General features: G+C 39.0%; 1 protein-coding gene and 1 non-coding gene across 2 annotated transcripts in view; both read left to right on the top strand.

Annotated features, from left to right (window-relative positions):
• Nucleotides 1-16,927, top strand: part of ST8SIA6 (ST8 alpha-N-acetyl-neuraminide alpha-2,8-sialyltransferase 6) — a 164,761-nt gene that overhangs the window by 72,371 nt on the left and 75,463 nt on the right. The gene's annotated exons all lie outside the window — the stretch shown is intronic.
• On the top strand, nucleotides 4,027-4,099 carry TRNAF-GAA (transfer RNA phenylalanine (anticodon GAA)). The gene has a single exon. It is a non-coding gene; the product is annotated as a tRNA-Phe (tRNA).

Here is a 16,927-nt window from a genome sequence, read left to right as displayed (position 1 = left end):
CCCAGAAGTGAAAGGTTTGAGACAGAGTGAAAGATGTGTGAAGGTGTTGCCTTCTGTGCACTTCTGTCTTCCCAATATGGCCATGAGATGGGAGCTTAAACCTAGGGAGTGTGGGAAGTTGAGACAGGGAGAAGAAATGAAGTAATGATTTTGAGAGAGGAGAGCAAAATTTATTATGGAAACAGTCGGGTTGCCAGGTATCGTTAAATGTTCATTTGAAGTTTGCAGAGCTGCATTTATTTTATTTACATTTTATATTTTTTATTGAAATGAAATTCACATGCCATAAAATAATCACTTAAACCCACTTAAAAATGAGCAGTTGAGGGCCTTTTGTGCATGCATGCTCATTCACTAAGTCATGTCTGACTCTGCGACCACATGGACTATAGCCTGCCAGGCTCCTCCAAAGGAAGTCCAAGGGATTTCCCAGGCAAGAATACTGGAGGGGATTTCCTTCCATTTCCTTCTCCAGGGGATCTTCCTGGCCCAGGGATCGAACCCACGTCTCCTGTGTCTCCTTCATTGAAGGCAGATTCTTTACTGCGGAGCCATTGGTATATTCAAAATGTTGGGCAACCAACATCACTGTATAATTTTAAACATTTCTATTGCCTCAATAGAAAAATCTGTAGCCATTAATCAGTCACTACTTACTGACCAACTGTTCCTCCAGTCCTTGCCAACAACTGATTTGCATTTTGGTTCAATGTATTAGGGTCTTAAAGAGTTGGACAGGACTGAGTGACTTCACTTTCACTTTTCATTAGATTACTCATTCTGGAGATTCCACATCATTGAAATCATACACCATGTAGCCTTTTGTGTCTGTTTTATCTTTTTTAATTTAGCATAGTGTTTTCTTTATTTTAAAAAAAATTTCATTTTATATTGGAGTATAGTCAATTAACAATGTTGTATTAGGTTCAGGTGTATCCATATACAGTTATACATGTAACTATTCTTTTTTTTTTTTTTAATGTTTTGCTTCAGATTTTATTCCTGATTAGTAGCAGACATGTCTCAGAACTGGAGGTATTCTGTTCCAACTTTGGGTCTTGTCCCAGTAACAGCAAGTTCAGATTCTAACAGTTATTTTGAAAGTCGTCCATGTTCCCAACAAAGAACACCGCCCCCCTTTTCACTGCTATTTCAGTTCTTTGAGTTATATCAGAGAGAAAACCTCAAAAGTGCACTTTTTAACATCTGCAGTTTGCCTTTTTATCAAGGAGAGTGCTTTCCAGGATCAATAATCTGCAGACAGCATTAGTAGTAGCAATGCATACCATTATGTGAGCTTTGAATTCAAATCTATGAGTCCAGACACTTTGAATTCACATATGTTTTGTAGAAATTCCTGGATTTCTGGTAGTTTTTATTAAGGAATCTAGATTTTGCAGTTGTAATTCTCCAAAGATAGCTTTTAAGAGGGTTAATATTATATTACATAATAGTGATATTTTTCCCCCTTGCAGTTCCATTCTCTGTGGAGAAAATCTTAGTTTTCTCACATGAAAATTAGAGTTTGGACTAGTTGATTTCCAAAGTGTCTTTCAGCCCTGCAGGGTTGTGCCACAAAGGCAGAATGAAATATATAAAAATAAAAACAATTACCTTAGTAGGCATATAGGTGATTTCTCTTCTTTAAAAGTATATACCTTTATTGCTATGTTTTTATCTAAAAAACATTATTTAGGTTTAATCTTTTAAAGAACAGTTTTTAATTAAAAACATAGCAATAAAGAAAATATTTTAATTATTATTTATTTAATATTTAATTATTATTAATTAAAAAGCAAGTGTTAAAATATCAGCATCATATAAAGTCATCGTTAGCATAAAAATGAAATTTTGTGCCAAGCTACTAGTTTTCAAAGATAGCCAAAGTTGTTATGTTATTTTTACTTTCTCTTGCTAAAAGCATGTAAAATTTAAAAAAGTGAACTTTCTAATGAAGGATTGTCCAAGAAAGAACCAAGTGCTGCTGCTGCTGCTGCTAAGTCGCTTCAGTCGTGTCCGACTCTGTGCGACCCCATAGACGGCAGCCCACCAGGCTCCCCTGTCCCTGGGATTCTCCAGGCAAGAACTATTCTTTTTAAAATTCTTCATTCCATTTCCCCCGGAGGAGGAAATGGCAACCCACTCCAGTACTCTTGCCTGGAAAATCCTATGGACAGAGAAGCCTGGTGCAGGCTACAGTCCATGGATTACAAAGAGTCGGACACGACTGAGTGACTTCACTTCACTTCACTTATCCCATTTAGGTTATTACAGAGTATTGAGCAGAGTTTAAAGTAAAATCATTTCAGCAGAGTTTTATGATTTTTCTCCAGCAATATTTGGCTGGTCCAGGGTTAGCTCAGATGGCGGGCATTGGGCGCATCCAGGACTCCAAATTTTCCAAGCAATGGTGACAGAGAGAGAGACAAGAGAATTAAGAGTGTGTTTGAGGGTGTAAGTTGGGGAAGAAGAGAAATAAAGATAGAAGCTGTGTGTTGGAAGGAGATCTCCATGAGAAGGAAGAGTTTTTGCAGAGAGGATACTAGAGTAAGGGAGGTGGGCAAATAGAATGTATGAAATTAACAGCAATAAATTATATTTATTATGTGAAACTGATGATAAAAATCCTTCACAGCATTGTTCCAAGGATAAAATGCAAATACTTGGTAAACTATAACTTTTCAGACTGATAAAGTAATATAGTAGAAAATATCTTGATTTCCTTAAGGCATTCCACTATAGCTGTCACTCATAAGCTGGATTGATGAATGACTAATTGCATTGTTACAGAGACAGTTTTGACTTTGCTTGGTTTTAGCTCTGGGCCAAATCCCTTGGCAAAGTAATTACTACTTCCATCTCAGTGAACCCTTAAGTAAGAAGTTTCAGCTGGGACACCGGATGATAACTAAGGCTTTTGGTGTTTTCCAAAAGCCAGAAATGACTAGATGAAAAAGATGTCAAAGAACCATAATTTTAATTTCAGGAATCTTAGGCACAAAGCTGCAGCAACTCTGAAGAAATATATGCAGACAGTACTTTTTATATTTAGAATTGCTTAGGCAGAATGAGAATGTGATAAGACTTGTAAATTCCAAATTACATTCAATTGTATGTAATAAAGAGATTTAGGAAGTCGAGAAAATATGTATTATTGCTGGGGAAGAAACAAGAGTTGAGAAAAACTGGTAATAAGTGGTTGAATTATATGGAAGCATTCATTGCCTAAGGAAAAACCCATAGCTATAAGAAGAATAATCATTCTGAATATTATATTTCTTGAATTAACAGATGCATTCAAGTTTTGATAGAATTGAAAAAAGGAAGTTAGATTAACAAAATTCTAGCCTCTGTGTGCATTTATTTCAGCCTTTCCTTGACTATTCTAAAGCCAGACCTCGTTTATTGCACTTCATATATATTGCATTTATTACAAATTGGATGTGGCAGCCTTGCATTGAGCAAATCTGTTGGCACCATTTTTCCAATAACATTTGCTCACTTCATGTCTTCATGTCTCTGTGTCTTATTTTGGTAATTCTTGTAATATTTCAAACTTTTTTCACTCTTATTATATCTGTTATGGGCATGTGTGATCAGTGATCTTTGATATTACCACTGTGATTCACTGAAGGCTCAGGTGATGGTTAGCATTTTTTTCAAGAAAGTATTTTTAAATTAAGGTATACATATTTTTTAGACATAATCTATCGCACACTTAATAGACTACAGTATAGTATCAACATAACTTTTGTATGTTGGGATGCCAGAAAATTTGTGTGATAGCTTTATTGTGATATTCTCTTTATTTGGTCTAAAATCAAACCCACAATATCTCCAGGTGTGCCTGTGATCATACACATTTAACTCCTCTAAAATTCTTATGCATGAAGTTCCCAGAAGGTCTGTATATCAGGAAAATGCAGTTCAGACCAAAGGAAGACAATTCAGTACAACTGTTTTTTGTCATTTTTCTAAAATTAAAAAAAAATTTTTTTTTTTGGCTACACCACACATAATGAAGCAGCTGAAATAGCTAAGTTGGGAGAGTGTTAGAGTGAAGATCTAAAGGTCCCTAGTTCGATCCTGGGTTTTGGCAGTTCAGTTTTGGGGCTTCCATTATGGCTCAGCTGGTAAAGAATCTGCCTGCAATGCAAGAGACCTGGGTTCGATCCCTGGGTTGGGAAGATCCCCTGGAGAAGGGAAAGGCTACCCACTCCAGTATTCTGGCCTGGAGAATTCCATGGACTATATAGTCCATGGGGTCGCAAAGAGTTGGACACAACTGAGCAACTTTCACTTTCATGCAGCATGTAGAATCTTAGTTCCCCCACCAGAGATGGAACCTGTGCCCCTTGCATTGGAAACGCAGTCTCAAACACTGGCCCACCGGGAAAGTTTGATGCAGTTGTTTTGATGTCATAGTGGTTAGATTCCTTAGGCTGAAATTAAGAAGTCACAGCAAATTGGCCTTCCCTCAGGGTCATCCCTGGGCATGGCTTTCTTAGGTCACATCTTAGCCCCCCTTCACCTGAGGCCTGACACTTAAGCAGGAACTGGGCTCACAGAATGTAGCTTGAGGAGCCCATTTCTTTCCAAAACCTGAGGCCTGATTTAGAGGCCTAGTCCCTACTTGAGCACTTCTGCTTGTTACTCATCCCTCTGAGTCCTCGTTTCGATTGCCTGGAGCTGGCTCAGTCCATAGGGTGGGGGTGAGGCTCTCAGTGGCCAGAGATGGGGGCTGGCAGAGGGCAAGTGTTGTCCGGAGTAATAGAAGCCAAATGTTGGTGACTTGGTGGTCACCATGATTTTGAACCACGGTGGTCATGGTGATTTTGAACCATGGTCAAGATGAAAGCCAGGAAAGGCAAATCAATCCAGTGGTATTTGGGCAGGAAGTTGAGAATTGAGTAGCTGTAAGCACCCACTGCTGTGTAAGAGGGGCCAGGGCACCTCCAGAGGCTCAGGGATTCAGTTCTCGGACTAGACCAGAAGGGGGCTGTCTTTGCCAACCGAGTTGGGTGTGAGGACAGAAAAACTTCCTTTAAAACTTTCTTTGTTAATTAGGTCCCATTTGCTTATTTTTGCTTTTATTTCCAATATTCTGGGAGGTGGGTCATAGAGGATCCTGCTGTGATGTATGTCAGAGAGTGTTTTGCCTATGTTCTCCTCTAGGAGTTTTATAGTTTCTGGTCTTATGTTTAGATCTTTAATCCATTTTGAGTTTATTTTTGTGTATGGTGTTAGAAGCTTCTGCACATCAAAGGAAACCATTAGCAAGGTGAAAAGACAGCCTTCAGAATGGGAGAGGATAATAGCAAATGAAGCAACTGACAAACAACTAATCTCGAGAATATACAAGCAACTCCTACAGCTCAACTCCAGAAAAATAAATGACCCAATCAAAAAATGGGCCAAAGAACTAAATAGACATTTCTCCAAAGAAGACATACAGATGGCTAACAAACACATGAAAAGATGCTCAACATCACTCATTATCAGAGAAATGCAAATCAAAACCACTATGAGGTACCATTTCACACCAGTCAGAATGGCTGCAATCCAAAAGTCTACAAGTAATAAATGCTGGAGAGGGTGTGGAGAAAAGGGAACCCTCTTCCACTGTTGGTGGGAATGCAAACTAGTACAGCCACTATGGAGAAGAGTGTGGAGATTCCTTAAAAAACTGGAAATAGAACTGCCTTATGATCCAGCAATCCCACTGCTGGGCATACACACTGAGGAAACCAGAAGGGAAAGAGACATGTGTACCCCAATGTTCATCACAGCACTGTTTATAATAGCCAGGACATGGAAGCAACCTAGATGCCCATCGGCAGATGAATGGATAAGAAAGCTGTGGTACATATACACAATGGAGTATTACTCAGCCATTAAAAAGAATACATTTGAATCAGTTCTAATGAGGTGGATGAAACTGGAGCCTATGATACAGAGTGAAGTAAGCCAGAAAGAAAAACATCAGTACAGTATACTAACGCATATATATGGAATTTAGAAAGATGGTAACAATAACCCTGTGTACGAGACAGCAAAAGAGACACTGATGTATAGAACAGTCTTATGGAGTCTGTGGGAGAGGGAGAGGGTGGGAAGATTTGGGAGAATGGCATTGAAACATGTAAAATATCATGTATGAAACGAGTTGCCAGTCCAGGTTCGATGCACGATACTGGATGCTTGGGGCTGGTGCACTGGGACGACCCAGAGGGATGGAATGGGGAGGGAGGAGGGAGGAGGGTTCAGGATGGGGAACACATGTATACCTGTGGTGGATTCATTTTGATATTTGGCAAAACTAATACAATTATGTAAAGTTTAAAAATTAAAAAAAAAAAAAAAAAAAAGCTTTCTTTGTTAATTGGGCTTCCCAGGTAGTGCTAGTAGTAAAGAACCCACCTTCTAATGCAACATATGTAAAAGACATGCGTTCAGTCCTTGGGTCAGGAAGATCCCACCATGCTTTTGTGCATAGGGTTACAAAAAGTCTGACGTGACAGCATGCACTCACAGTTGATTTACAATGTTGTGTTAATTTCTGCTATACAACAAAGTGATTTAGTTAAATACATATATCCATTCTTTTTCATATTTTTTCCTTTATGGTTTATCACAGGATATTGAATATGATACCCTGTAGACCTTGTTGTTTATCCATTCTATATATACAAGCTTATATCTGCTAAGTCCAACCTCTTACTTCATTCCTCTCCCATTAAAAGCATTTTTTAAAAATCCAAGTGTGTTCATTGTGAAGTATGATCCATCAAAAACTCATTAGAACTTATGGGCATGTATGATCCTGCTCACAAACTCTATAGTTTTCCAAATGAATAGGAAATGGGACTAAGAATCAGCCAAAGAAGGAATATCCTCTAGGGGAAGGTACTGTAAAGAGGAGCCTTAAATGTTGCAGGAAAGAGGTCCTGTCCCAAATGGAGACAGAGCACATGGGCCCTGCCAAAATGCATAACCAGACCCAGTAGCTCTGACTGAACAAGAGTCAGATTATTCTAAATTTCCAGTGAAATAACAGCAGGGCATTTTATCAGCTGGGAAATTGTGAATATTCAGATATTAGATTAATATACTTTAATGTAATCAAATAGTTCAATTTTGTTGAGTAGGTTTATTGCTCCTGAGTTTCGTGAAATGAGACTTGATTGACTGCACTGCTCAGAACCCAGCACCTCATTCGAGTAATTGTATTTCCTCTTTTTAAGAATTATTATGTTGTGCTGTTTCCTTGTTGAATTTCATCTGTAATTATATTGCTCTATTTTGAGATGGATCGGTCTCCTAGGACACTCTTGTAACCTTTCCTAATTATGGTTTACCTGAGCACAGTAAATTTGGTTAGCCAATTCTCTTACACTTTCATTCATTATTAATGAGAGCATTTGGACATCGTTTTAAATGCAGTAAAATCTCAATTAAGTAGAATGAAGAGAGACTGTTCTTCTGGTTAATTAAATCTTATAATTAGCTGGGGTTTAATCAGAAGATCCTTTTGATTCTAATGCTTCCTGTTGACTTTTTTCCCTAGAATTTTATTTTACTTTTCAGTCTGATCAGCTCTGAAATCTCTTTTTTCCATGGATAAGTTATAATCCTGAAGTTCATTGATCATTTATTCATTAATCTATTTGCTCAAATTCATTAGAGGGCCACTAGTAGATGAGGAAGACACAATCGTGTTGGAGACAGACATATAAATGTGTCATAGAGAATCAAGGGATAATTCTGGAAGTTGTTTTTATTATTATTTTTTTTTTGGAAGTTGTTTTTAGAACACACTCTAGTTTATAGTTTGTTTTTTTTTTAAATGAAAACAAAGGGAGCTTTATTGAAGATCAAATAAAAAGTATAAATAGTGAGTCAGACAGCACATGAAGTGAAGATTCCAACATTCCTTTTTTTTTGCTTATGTTGCTTTAAATAGCATTTGAGATTAAAGGCTGAATAGAATTCAACACAGTAACCCTTGTAAGACTTGATATTCTATATTTGAAGAGGCAAACTGTTAATCTCTTCACCCAGAGCTTCACTTCTCAATGAGATGTTGGTCCTCATTGCACATTTCATGTCTGTTTATATCAAATTCTAACCAGAAAAATGGGTACATTTATTTTTAAAATTTTTTAAATTAAATTTTACTGTAGTATAGTTGTTATGTAATGTTGTATTAGTTTCTACAATAGAGCAAAGTGAATCAGCTATATGTATACATATATCCACTCTTTTTTAGATTTCCTTCCCATTTAGGTCACCACTGAGCATTGAATAGAGTCCTTTGTGCTACACAGTAGGTTTTCATTAGTGATCTATTTTATATCTAGTAGTGTGTATATGTATATATATATATACACTATGTATAATCCCAATCTCCCAATTCATCCCACCCTCCCTTGGTTCCCATATGTTTGTTCTATACATCTGTGTCTCTCTTTCTACTTTGCAAGTAAGTTCATCTGTATCATTTTTCTAGATTCCACGTGTAAGCAAGATTATTCAATATTTGTTTTTCTCTTTCTGACCTACTTCACTGTATATGACAGTCTCTGATGCTGCTGCTAAGTTGCTTCAGTCATGTCCAACTCTGTGCGACCCCATAGATGGCAGCCCACCAGGCTCTTCCGTCCATGGGATTTTCCAGGCAAGAGTACTGGAGTGGGGTGTCATTGCCTTCTCCGATGACAGTCTCTAGATCTATCCATATCTCTGCAAATGGCACAGTTTCATTCTTTTTTATGGCGGAGTAGTATTCCACTATATATATGTACTATATCTTCTTTATCCATTCCTCTGTCGATGGACATTTAGGTTGCTTCAAAGTCTTGGGTATTGTAGAAGTGCCGCAGTGAACTTGGGGGTGGGTGCATATTTTGAATTTTCTCTGAATATGTGCCCAGGCTTGGACTTGTTGGATCATATGGTAGTTCTATTTTTAGTTTATTGAGGAACCTCTGTACTGTTCTCCATAGTGGCTATACCAATTTCCCTTCCTCCCACAGTGTAGGAGGGTTCCCTTAGTTTATAGTTTCTTCATCATTGCTTTACACAGCATGGGTCATAGAAAAAATCTTTATTGACAGCAAGATTCTTGTGAGGTTTCTGTTGACTGAATGCGTTTCAGAATTTCAAAAATCATCATTATTCTGTGGTAGGGCCTTCTGCCTCATTTCACATTTACAAAATTGCCACAATGAGATAAGACATTCCACTTGCTATTTTTATTTTATTATGACATATATTCTCATCATTTTATTTCATATTTCAGGTGCCCCAAAATGTTTGGACATGATTTCTGAAAGATTTTTTGCATTGATTTTCATTTTGATGACACTAACCTGAATTCTACAAGTAAACCCAAACAGCCTTTATAAGATCTACCAGTTTTGAATAGATCAGTAAATTAGGATTTTGCTCACTGTTCAGATGTGTTCAGTGACTAGCCTTTCGAGTATTTATGTTTAGATAGCATATAATTCCCTGGAGCCTTCACACTAATTGGGAAGCTTCTCCGTATTGGCACCCAGTCTCGCCATCACTTTTCATTGCTTCAAATTTTGCTTGCTCTGATGATCAGAAACCATTGTACCACTTTATTAAACTTAGTTCATTTTGTTATTTTAAAGAAAATTCCATTACATTATCTACATGAGGTCCCCAGTTTTTGAACTTAATGTTACCAAACTGAACTTGGGTTTGCTCACCTGCCATGCAGCAAAACCCATCTACTGACACCAGATCATCCTGAAGGAACATACAACGTTTATTCCAGGACCAAGTAAGGAATATGGGCAGCTAATGGTCAAAAGACCCAAACTCTCTGATGGCTTTCAGGGAAGGGTTTTTTACAAGGCAATATTTGGGGGGTGGGCTGCAGGATGCATGACTTCTGATTGGTTGATAGTGAAGTAACAGGTGATGTTTCTGGAATCTTAGTCATCAAGTTTCTGGCTCTAGCCAGTCTGGAGTCTACGTGCTTGTGTCAGCACATAGTCAGCATCCTCCACCTGGGTTGGGGAGGGGGTTTGTTTCCTGAAGAACCACACAAAGTTGTGTCAGACTGTTATGCATATCCTTTTGGAGGAATCAGGACTCTGTTTTATCAGTGAACTCATGTCATGACTTTTCTTGTTAAACTGCTTTTCCTTTGTCTCTGTTTTCCTTCACTTCCCTAATTAGTAACTGCTTTAACCTGATCTTTGGAACTCAGGAAGGCTTAGGAGACAAAAGCCTTTTTCTACAAACCAGAAATGGGGAGGTGGGGCAAGGAAGGGCTTTTGTACACAGAAGGGCTCCACAGAATCCTGCTTGGTTTCACTAATGCTTTCCTGAAAATGAGCATGAAATATGAATATCTAAAAATAAACTATAGACTTAAAGGTTATAAGATTTTCGCTCCTTGATGACTAAACTTATTTCATAATGGTGATTATGTTTCTAATATTTCAGAATTTTTAAATTCTCAAGTGCTATCCACTACTATACAGACAGTACCAGAGACTCAATATGGAGTGTGAATGAGTTATTTTCTCAATAAAGGTCTTATCTCAAAACTCACTTCTCCAGCTTTTTTTTGAAGAGATACTTAGTTGACAGAGCAGAAGGTTTAAGAGACAGGGGTTCAATCCCTGGGTTGGGAAGATACCCTGGAGTAGGAAATGGCAACCCACTCCAGTATTCTTGCCCAGAGAATCACATGGACAGAGGAGCCTGGTGGGCTACAGTCCATAGGTCACAAAGAGTCAGACATGACTGAAGTTACTTAGCCTAACATTAGTTGACAAAGGAATATTTTGGGACAGAGAATTTCCTGATTGGGGGTGCATAGCAGATATGGACATTTAAACATTGATTTTAGCAAACATTTTAGAGACATTTTCAACACATGTCTGTTGGCCTTTTTTTAGAAGGGAGTGCATCCTCCAAACATCATCCAATTTTCTTGAATAATGCCCATTGGAGGGCTGTGTCTTATGGGCTGGTTAAGCCTGAGTAGAAGTGTTAGGGATTATTGGAGGCCACCTGTGTGCTGTCTAGCAGGGCTCCCAGGAGGATGAACCCTGGGTCTGTCTCAGGAATGTGATTATGTTAAATGTTCTCAGTATCATACATCTCCTTTTACAGTATTCCCTTGGTCAAGTTCTTCAGATGAAAAAGGAAAAAGAAAAATAAACCTCTTATTTAGAGACACGGTAACCTAGTCATTTTACTCTTGTAGTTTTTCCAGTTGTTTCATTGTTTTTCCCTATTTGTGCTTCTGGCGATAAGTCAGGCCCAACATTTCTTTCTTTTCAAAAATATTTATTTATTATTTTTTAATTTTTGGCTGCACTGGATCTTTGTTGCTGTGCATAGGCTTTCTGTAGTTGCAGAGAATGGGGGCTCCTCTTATTGCAATGTACGAGCACTAGAGCACAGGTTCAGTAATTATGGTGCACAGGCTTAGTTGCCCCATAACATGTGGAACCTTTCTGGACCAGGGATCTATGTCCCCTGCATTGATAAGTGGATTCTTAACCATTGGACCATCAAGGAAGTCCAGGTCCACATTTCTTGTAAGTCTTACTCTAGACTATTATGAAAAAATTATCAGGGCAGATGAACTTGATCCAGGAGGCTTATAAAACTTTGTCACTCAAAGTGTGATCCTCAGTCTAGCAAGTTGGCATCACCTGGGAGCTGGTTAGAACTGCAGACTATTAGGACCCTTTCCAGAACGGCTGAACCAGATTCTGCATTGTAGGAAATTTCCCTGGTGATTCATGGCTATGTTGCAATTTGAGAGGCACTACTTCAGGAGGCATTCATGACCCTGACAGCCACCTAGAGAACTCCTGCCGAGTACTGCCTAAGTGGGTTCTCTGTCCCAGTCACCATGCTGAGCATTTTTATACATTATTATTATAAACTTTGCATCAACTCTATTAAAGAGATAGCATTACCCCCATTTTGCACACAAAGCTGAAAGCACAGAGGGGTTAAATAGTTTCTAAGGAGCTAAGTGTCTACTGTGTAGCAGAGCAGGCATCTGAACTGTGCTGTTTGCCACCAAAGTTTGTCCTCTTTATCAGGGTAATGTTTATTCAGTTTGCAGATGCAGAGTGTTAAAACAGTAAAATCATGTCTTTCATACAGATATGAAAATGAACACTTTTTAAAGATTTTATTTAACTCATCAGTGAGGAAGCTGGTAATGTGTTACAGCCAGTTCAAAGGAGCAGACACGATTATAGATCAGGAATATGGAGATGAACATGCCAAGGGAGGCAAAACAGATTTTCCTACTGTAGGGGAGTGTTGTCTCTCCACTAGACAGAATTCATTTGCATGCCCGTAGACAAGAATTGTTTTATGTTGCTAGCTCTTAACTTCAGTACATAGAATTGCAAAATAACTCTATTAAAGAAAAAATTATTCATGACCCTTGTTAAGATGGTAAGGAAAACGTTTTCCAGTACTACTGCAATGGGTGTAGGGACTCCTGCAATGGAGATTTACCATGGAGGAGAGAGACTGGACTGAACTCTGAATCCAGCAAGGAAGTATGGGGATTTATAGCCTAGGAGCAGGTGGGGATCAGAGGAGGAAGCATCAAGGGTAAGGGATGATTCTTGCCAAACCAGCCTGATAGGAATCTTGCTGGAGGCAGTCCATGGTGATTGAACTGGGAAGTGGTGGAGGATGAGGAATTTGATCAGATATCAAGGGTAATCACACATGGAGGATGGGGGAATTCTGGATAAGCTGAATCAGCAGTGTTCTTATTAAAACTGGTCTCTTAAGGACATGCCCATGAATGGGTCCTAGTTGAAAAGGGGGAGCTTGACTAGAGTTTGGTCAAGGAGAGACTGTTTGTCTGTTCCTGTAGATTCAGAATCCAGTGGCAGGTGCTGTAGACCAGAGGTCCCCAACTTTTTTGGCAGCAGGGACGGGTTTCATGGAAGACAGTTTTTCCATGGACTGAGGGTGGGGAGGGGATGGTCTTCGGATGATTCATTTATTGTGCATTTTGTTTCTATTATTATATCATCTCCAACTCAGATCATGAGGCATTAGATCCCGAAGACCGGGGACTCCTGCTGTAGGCAATGAACAGCTCACCACTGAAAAACGAATCTTTCACTCTAAGCGGAGGTAGAATAGAATAATGGCTAGAAACACAGACATGCACTGTGTGGGTTCAAAACTCTGCTCCAAATCTAACCAACAGAGTAACTTTATGTAGTATGTTCTTTGCTCTTCCAGTGTCTTATATCTCTGTATAAAATGGCACAGTCCTGACCATGTATATTCATTGTGAGGAGTATGTGGTCCCTGTAAGCACGTAGTTTGCAGCAATGCACAGCGCCTCATGACTGGCCAGTGGATGCTGCTGTCATCACATTCATGCTTCACCAGAAAAGCAGATCAGAATTTTTACATCAAGGAATAATGTGGATATTAGTATCAAAAATATAGTCAGTTTTTAAATTATTTCCATTTGCTGAGATCAAGCATTCCACTTTGTTTTCGTTCAGTTGGTAAGTTACGACCTACTCTTTGTGATCCCATGGACTGCAGCACACACTGCAGGCTTCCCTGTCCATCACTATCTCCCAGAGTTTGCTCAAACTCATGTCCATTGAGTTGGTGATGCCATCCAACCATCTCATCCTCTGCCACCCCCTTCTCCTCCGTCCCTCAATCTTTCCCAGCATCAGGGTCTTTTCCAGTGAGTCAGCTCTTCGCATCAGGTGACCAAAATACTGGAGCTTCAGCTTTAGCATCAGTCCTTTCAATGATTATTCAGGGTTGATTCCCTTTAGGATTGACTGGTTTGATGTTGCAGTCCACGGGAGTGGACTCGCAAGAGTCTTCTCCAGCACCACAGTTCAAAAGCATCAATTTTTCAGCACTTAGCCATCTTTATGGTCCAACTTTCATATTCATACACAACTACGGGAAAAACCATAGCTTTGACTATATGGACCTTTGTCGGCAAAATGATGTCTCTGCTTTTTTAATACACTGTCTAGGTTTGTTATAGCTTTTCTTCCAAGGAGCAAATGTCTTTTTGTCTGCCACGATTCTGGAGCCCAAGAAGATAACATTTGTCACTGTTTCCATTTTTTTCCCCATCTATTTGCCGTGAAGTGATGGGACTGGATGCCATGATCTTAGTTTTTTTAATGTTGAGTCTTAAACCAGCTTTTTCACTCTCCTCTTGCACCTTCATCAAAAAGCTCTTTAGTTCCTCTTCACTTTTTGCTATTAGGGTAGTATCATCTGCATATCTGACATTATTGATATTTCTCCCAGGAATCTTGATTCCAGTTTGTGATTCATCCTTCTGGCATTTCACATGATGTACTCTGCATATAAGTTAAATAAACAGGGTGACAATATACTCCTTAATGTACTCCTTTCCCAATTTTGAACTAGTCCATTGTTCCATATCTGGTACTAAGTGTTGCTTCTTGACCCACATACAGGTTCCTCAGGAAGCAGGTAAGGTGGTCGGATATTCCCATCTCTTTAAGAATTTTCCACAGTTTGTTGTGATCCACACAGTTAAAGGCTTTAGTATAGTCAGTGAAGCAAAAGTAGACATTTTTGTGGAATTCCCTTGCTTTTTCTATGATCCAATGGTTGTTGGCAACTTTATCTCTGGTTCATGTGCCTTTTTGAAATCCAGCTTGCACATCTGGAAGTTCTTGGTTCACATACTGTTGAAGCCTAGCTTGAAGGATTTTGAACATGACCCTGCTATCATGTGAAATGAGCGCAGTTGTACAGTCATTTGAACATTCTTTGGCATTGCCCTTCTTTGGGATTGAAATGCGAATTGAACTTTTCCAGTCTTGTGGCCACTTCTGAGTTTTCCATATTTGCTAGCTTATTGAAAGAAGTTATCCACAGATCAGAGATATACATTGGTCTAGAAGATAAAATTTCATATCAGTTATTATAATTAGAGATAAAGCAAGTACCAATCACATAATATTTCAAAGGAAGAGAATTAATGTTAATAAAAAATCCAGTCTTTAATAACAAACAACATAGGACAAGACATTGAAATGCCTTTCATTAAAAATAGTTTATCCAAAGTTTTCAAATCCAAAGCAGATTAAAGAAAGGTCAGAATAATCTTGGTTAGATCAGGTAAGAAAATATTGTCGGAGGTGGGTTTTGGAAGACTTAGAAGAAGCACTTCCCTGAGAGCCTTTCCACCCTGACTCTACATTCTTGAGTTGATTTCAAGCCCCCAAGGATCTCACAATTAGGGACCAGTGGAAGGAGACACGTAATGATCCAGTGGTAGTCATTTTTTTCTTCCATTTATTCCCAATCTACTCCTATTTTATTTCACCTCTACTTTGACCCTCTTCTTACTCATCTAAATTTGAAATTTTAATCAGTCTCCATATCAGATTCGTCCTCTTGGTTACCCTCGCTTCAACCTGCATATAGGTAAGGTGGTGCTCCCTGTGTGTCTTGGAGGACTTAACACCTAAACTGGATCAACCTGTTCCCCTCAGGCAAGCTGTGGAGGGAGTAGGGGGAGATTGCAGTTCAGAAGGAGTGAAAGTCTTCTAGGTTCATTGCTCTCAATCCTCCCTTTAATGTTATCGTGGTGGGCACTGGTGCTGTTAGAGGTTTGGGGACACTGTGTGCTTCAGTGAATATGCTGGTATTGTTCACATCACACATCTCTTGAGTTATCTGATGCTAATCCTCCTGGAAACAGTTTTACAACTCTGTAAGATGCAGTTAATTCAGAGCAACACACAACACAAAAAATTCTTATCTATAAATATGCAAATTGTGCCCAGTCTGGTAGAGGTCCAATGGACTTAACTTTGTTTGCACATTCATTTCAATATTCCTGATCTGTAAGTCTGTCTGTGGCTTCTCCTTTGAACCTGTTCATTCATGAGAAATAAAATAACATCTGTAATGTGTGTTCATTTTATATATGTAGATTTATGATTGTCCATCTCTGAAAACTATCTTTCAACAATGGTGGAGGGCCAGACTACATTAGTGTAACAGATTTAGTAACAGAGCTAATAAATAAATCTTTATCAAAGGTTACCAAAAACAGGTAAAAATTAAGGTGAAAAACCAAGTTAGCAGAGATTATTTGCAGAAATTTCTGCAAGTGAAGGTGGCTGCAGTGTTCCTGTATAAGGGAGTAGTCATTTTTTAAGCAGTTCTTATATTTTGAATTAAATGACGTCCACCAAAATACAGATTCAAGGTTTCTTGAAACTAACATGATGGTGGAAAATAGCCAGCATCCATTCTGAAGACCCAGCATGATAAGCATGTGCTTGCTTATCTGTCTTCATCACCAGACTCTTTGCTCCAGGGAATCAGGCAGATGGTCTTGTCCACTGTCCTTTCTCCTGTAGCCACTGTTCCCTATGGCAGAGACACCGGGTGAGTGAGTGAACAGAGGCTGGCCAGGTACTGCCGCTATTTCTATAGGCACCAAAACTTGATTTTTTCAGTTTTGGGGTTTGATTGCTATTTCAAAGACAGACTTGTGTTCACCAAACTAGTAAGAGGGTGATATATAAACCAGAATATTAATTTGTCAATTAAAGAGAGTAATTAAACTCTCCCATTAGACTGGAATGTTTGCCTTTGTCTCTCAGGGAAATTACATGGCAGGGGTGCACATGATAATCAGGTGTTTGCTTGATGAACTTGAAGTGAGCACAGTTGGCCACTGTCCCCTCTGTCCTAGAGCTGGCAGGCCAGCTGTCACCCCAGTCTACAGAGGGATTTCAGCTGGTGGTCAGGATGCACTCATGGCTCATCAGCTCCTCTTCGTAGGAACAGGGAGAGAGCATGCAAGATCTGTAGGTAGGAGAATTCCTGTCCTTTGGGCTTTCCATTTTAAGGCTAT

Source organism: Bubalus kerabau, chromosome 13 (genome assembly GCF_029407905.1).
Source record: "Bubalus kerabau isolate K-KA32 ecotype Philippines breed swamp buffalo chromosome 13, PCC_UOA_SB_1v2, whole genome shotgun sequence".
NCBI lineage: Eukaryota > Metazoa > Chordata > Mammalia > Artiodactyla > Bovidae > Bubalus > Bubalus kerabau.
Note: the sequence above shows the minus strand (reverse complement) of the source record. Positions and strands in the feature narration are given on the sequence as shown.